The sequence below is a fragment of the Astyanax mexicanus genome, chromosome 1, assembly GCF_023375975.1.
Source record: "Astyanax mexicanus isolate ESR-SI-001 chromosome 1, AstMex3_surface, whole genome shotgun sequence".
Classification (NCBI taxonomy): Eukaryota; Metazoa; Chordata; class Actinopteri; order Characiformes; family Acestrorhamphidae; genus Astyanax; species Astyanax mexicanus.
Window position 1 is genome coordinate 130,950,000 of NC_064408.1, and position 6,966 is coordinate 130,956,965.

The window sequence follows — 6,966 nt, forward strand, 5'->3', positions numbered from 1 at the left end:
CACTACACACACTTAACCCCTTCACCTCCAACATCTACACTCAGCACACTTAACCTCTTCAACCAACAACTACCCTCAGCACACTTAACCTCTTCAACTCCAACATCTACACTTCACACACTTAACCCCTTCAACTCCAACATCTACACTCAGCACACTTAACCTCTTCAACTCCAACATCTACACTTCACAAACTTAACCCCTTCACCTCCAACATCTATACTACACACACTTAACCCCTTCAACTCCAACAACTACACTACACACACTTAACCCCTTCAGTCCAACAACTACACTACACACACTTAACCCCTTCAACTCCAACATCTACCCTAAACACACTTAACCCCTTCAACTCCAACATCTACACTCAGCACACTTAACCCCTTCAACTCCAACAACTACACCACATACACTTAACCCCTTCAACTTCAACAACTACACTCAGCACACTTAACCCCTTCAACTCCAACATCTACACTACACACACTTAACCCCTTCAACTCCAACAACTACACTACACACACTTAACCCCTTCAACTCCAACATCTACCCTAAACACACTTAAACCCTTCAACTCCAACATCTACACTCAGCACACTTAACCCCTTCAACTTCAACAACTACACCACACACACTAAACCCCTTTGACTCCAACAACTACAGTACACACACTTAACCCCTTCACCTCCAACATCTACACTCAGCACACTTAAACTCTTCAACCAACAACTACCCTAAGCACACTTAACCTCTTCAACTCCAACATCTACACTTCACACACTTAACCCCTTCAACTCCAACATCTACACTCAGCACACTTAACCTCTTCAACTCCAACATCTACACTTCACACACTTAACCCCTTCAACTCCAACATCTACACTCAGCACACTTAACCCCTTCAACTCCAACATCTACACTTCACACACTTAACCCCTTCACCTCCAACATCTATACTACACACACTTAACCCCTTCAACTCCAACAACTACACTACACACACTTAACCCCTTCAGTCCAACAACTACACTACACACACTTAACCCCTTCAACTCCAACATCTACCCTAAACACACTTAACCCCTTCAACTCCAACATCTACACTCAGCACACTTAACCCCTTCAACTCCAACAACTACACCACATACACTTAACCCCTTCAACTTCAACAACTACACTCAGCACACTTAACCCCTTCAACTCCAACATCTACACTACACACACTTAACCCCTTCAACTCCAACAACTACACTACACACACTTAACCCCTTCAACTCCAACAACTACACTACATACACTTAACCCCTTCACCTCCAACATCTACACTACACACACACTTAACCCCTTCAACTCCAACATCTACACTAAACACACTTAACCCTTCAACTCCAACATCTACACTCAGCACACTTAACCCCTTCAACTCCAACATCTACACTACACACACGTAACCCTTCACCTCCAACATCTACACTACACACACTTAACCCCTTCAACTCCAACATCTACACTTCATACATTTAACCCCTTCAACTCCAACATCTACACTACACACACTTAACCCCTTCAACTCCAACAACTACACTACACACACTTAACCTCTTCAACTCCAACAACTACACTACACACACTTAACCCCTTCAACTCCAACAACTACGCTACACACACTTAACCCCTTCAACTCCAACATCTACCCTAAACACACTTAAACCCTTCAACTCCAACATCTACACTCAGCACACTTAACCCCTTCAACTTCAACAACTACACCACACACACTAAACCCCTTTGACTCCAACAACTACACTACACACACTTAACCCCTTCACCTCCAACATCTACACTCAGCACACTTAACCTCTTCAACCAACAACTACCCTCAGCACACTTAACCTCTTCAACTCCAACATCTACACTTCACACACTTAACCCCTTCAACTCCAACATCTACACTCAGCACACTTAACCTCTTCAACTCCAACATCTACACTTCACACACTTAACCCCTTCAACTCCAACATCTACACTCAGCACACTTAACCCCTTCAACTCCAACATCTACACTTCACACACTTAACCCCTTCACCTCCAACATCTACACTACACACACTTAACCCCTTCAACTCCAACAACTACACTACACACACTTAACCCCTTCAACTCCAACATCTACACTTCACACACTTAACCCCTTCAACTCCAACATCTACACTACACACACTTAACCCCTTCAACTCCAACATCTACACTTCACACACTTAACCCCTTCAACTCCAACAACTACACTACACACACTTAACCCCTTCAACTCCAACATCTACCCTAAACACACTTAAACCCTTCAACTCCAACATCTACACTCAGCACACTTAACCCCTTCAACTTCAACAACTACACCACACACACTAAACCCCTTTGACTCCAACAACTACACTACACACACTTAACCCCTTCACCTCCAACATCTACACTCAGCACACTTAACCTCTTCAACTCCAACATCTACACTTCACACACTTAACCCCTTCAACTCCAACATCTACACTCAGCACACTTGACCTCTTCAACTCCAACATCTACACTTCACACACTTAACCCCTTCAACTCCAACATCTACACTCAGCACACTTAACCCCTTCAACTCCAACATCTACACTTCACACACTTAACCCCTTCACCTCCAACATCTACACTACACACACTTAACCCCTTCAACTCCAACAACTACACTACACACACTTAACCCCTTCAACTCCAACATCTACACTACACACACTTAACCCCTTCAACTCCAACATCTACACTACACACACTTAACCCCTTCAGTCCAACAACTACACTACACACACTTAACCCCTTCAACTCCAACATCTACCCTAAACACACTTAACCCCTTCAACTCCAACATCTACACTCAGCACACTTAACCCCTTCAACTCCAACAACTACACCACATACACTTAACCCCTTCAACTTCAACAACTACACTCAGCACACTTAACCCCTTCAACTCCAACATCTACACTACACACACTTAACCCCTTCAACTCCAACAACTACACTACATACACTTAACCCCTTCAACTCCAACATCTACACTTCACACACTTAACCCCTTCACCTCCAACATCTACACTACACACACTTAACCCCTTCAAATCCAACAACTACACTACACACACTTAACCCCTTCAACTCCAACATCTACACTAAACACACTTAAACCCTTCAACTCCAACATCTACACTCAGCACACTTAACCCCTTCAACTCCAACATCTACACTACATACACTTAACCCCTTCACCTCCAACATCTACACTACACACACACTTAACCCCTTCAACTCCAACATCTACACTAAACACACTTAAACCCTTCAACTCCAACATCTACACTCAGCACACTTAACCCCTTCAACTCCAACATCTACACTACACACACGTAACCCTTCACCTCCAACATCTACACTACACACACTTAACCCCTTCAACTCCAACATCTACACTTCACACATTTAACCCCTTCAACTCCAACATCTACACTACACACACTTAACCCCTTCAACTCCAACAACTACACTACACACACTTAACCCCTTCAACTCCAACATCTACACTTCAGACACTTAACCCCTTCAACTCCAACATCTACACTACACACACTTAACCCCTTCAACTCCAACAACTACACTACACACACTTAACCCCTTCAACTCCAACAACTACACTACACACACTTAACCCCTTCACCACCAACATCTACACTACACACACTTAACCCCTTCAGTCCAACAACTACACTACACACACTTAACCCCTTCAGTCCAACATCTACCCTAAACACACTTAACCCCTTCAACTCCAACAACTACACTCAGCACACTTAACCCCTTCAACTCCAACAACTGCACTACATACACTTAACCCCTTCAACTCCAACAACTACACTCAGCACACTTAACCCCTTCAACTCCAACATCTACACTACACACACTTAACCCCTTCAACTCCAACATCTACACTACACACACTTAACCCCTTCAACTCCAACAACTACACTACACACACTTAACCCCTTCAACTCCAACAACTACCCTCAGCACACTTAACCTCTTCAACTCCAACAACTACACTCAGCACACTTAACCCCTTCATTCCAACAACTACACACAGCACACTTAACCCCTTCAACTCCAACATCTACTCTAGACACATTTAACCCCTTCAACTCCAACATCTACACTACACACACTTAACCCCTTCACCTCCAACATCTACACTACACACGTAACCTTTCACCTCCAACATCTACACTACACACACTTAACCCCTTCAACTCCAACATCTACACTTCACACACTTAACCCCTTCACCTCCAACATCTACACTCAGCACACTTAACCTCTTCAACCAACAACTACCCTCAGCACACTTAACCTCTTCAACTCCAACATCTACACTTCACACACTTAACCCCTTCAACTCCAACATCTACACTCAGCACACTTAACCCCTTCAACTCCAACATCTACACTTCACACACTTAACCCCTTCACCTCCAACATCTACACTACACACACTTAACCCCTTCAACTCCAACAACTACACTACACACACTTAACCCCTTCAACTCCAAAATCTACACTCAGCACACTTAACCCCTTCAACTCCAACAACTACACCACATACACTTAACCCCTTCAACTTCAACAACTACACTCAGCACACTTAACCCCTTCAACTCCAACATCTACACTACACACACTTAACCCCTTCAACTCCAACAACTACACTACACACACTTAACCCCTTCACCTCCAACATCTACACTAAACTCACTTAAACCCTTCAACTCCAACATCTACACTCAGCACACTTAACCCCTTCAACTCCAACATCTACACTTCACACACTTAACCCCTTCAACTCCAACATCTACACTACACACACTTAACCCCTTCAACTCCAACAACTACACTACATACACTTAACCCCTTCACCTCCAACATCTACACTACACACACTTAACCCCTTCACCTCCAACATCTACACTCAGCAAACTTAACCCCTTCAACTCCAACATCTACACTCAGCACACTTAACCCCTTCAACTCCAACAACTACACCACATACACTTAACCCCTTCAACTTCAACATCTACACTAAACACACTTAAACCCTTCAACTCCAACATCTACACTCAGCACACTTAACCCCTTCAACTCCAACATCTACACTACATACACTTAACCCCTTCACCTCCAACATCTACACTACACACACACTTAACCCCTTCAACTCCAACATCTACACTAAACACACTTAAACCCTTCAACTCCAACATCTACACTCAGCACACTTAACCCCTTCAACTCCAACATCTACACTAAACACACTTAAACCCTTCAACTCCAACATCTACACTCAGCACACTTAACCCCTTCAACTCCAACATCTACACTACACACACGTAACCCTTCACCTCCAACATCTACACTACACACACTTAACCCCTTCAACTCCAACATCTACACTTCACACATTTAACCCCTTCAACTCCAACATCTACACTACACACACTTAACCCCTTCAACTCCAACAACTACACTACACACACTTAACCCCTTCAACTCCAACATCTACACTACACACACTTAACCCCTTCAACTCCAACAACTACACTACATACACTTAACCCCTTCACCTCCAACATCTACACTACACACACTTAACCCCTTCACCTCCAACATCTACACTCAGCAAACTTAACCCCTTCAACTCCAACATCTACACTCAGCACACTTAACCCCTTCAACTCCAACAACTACACCACATACACTTAACCCCTTCAACTTCAACATCTACACTAAACACACTTAAACCCTTCAACTCCAACATCTACACTCAGCACACTTAACCCCTTCAACTCCAACATCTACACTACATACACTTAACCCCTTCACCTCCAACATCTACACTACACACACACTTAACCCCTTCAACTCCAACATCTACACTAAACACACTTAAACCCTTCAACTCCAACATCTACACTCAGCACACTTAACCCCTTCAACTCCAACATCTACACTACACACACGTAACCCTTCACCTCCAACATCTACACTACACACACTTAACCCCTTCAACTCCAACATCTACACTTCACACATTTAACCCCTTCAACTCCAACATCTACACTACACACACTTAACCCCTTCAACTCCAACAACTACACTACACACACTTAACCCCTTCAACTCCAACATCTACACTTCACACACTTAACCCCTTCAACTCCAACATCTACACTACACACACTTAACCCCTTCAACTCCAACAACTACACTACACACACTTAACCTCTTCAACTCCAACAACTACACTACACACACTTAACCCCTTCAACTCCAACAACTACACTACACACACTTAACCCCTTCACCTCCAACATCTACACTACACACACTTAACCCCTTCAACTCCAACATCTACACTTCACACATTTAACCCCTTCAACTCCAACATCTACACTACACACACTTAACCCCTTCAACTCCAACAACTACACTACACACACTTAACCCCTTCAACTCCAACATCTACACTTCACACACTTAACCCCTTCAACTCCAACATCTACACTACACACACTTAACCCCTTCAACTCCAACAACTACACTACACACACTTAACCTCTTCAACTCCAACAACTACACTACACACACTTAACCCCTTCAACTCCAACAACTACACTACACACACTTAACCCCTTCACCACCAACATCTACACTACACACACTTAACCCCTTCAACTCCAACAACTACACTACACACACTTAACCCCTTCACCACCAACATCTACACTACACACACTTAACCCCTTCAGTCCAACAACTACACTACACACACTTAACCCCTTCAGTCCAACATCTACCCTAAACACACTTAACCCCTTCAAC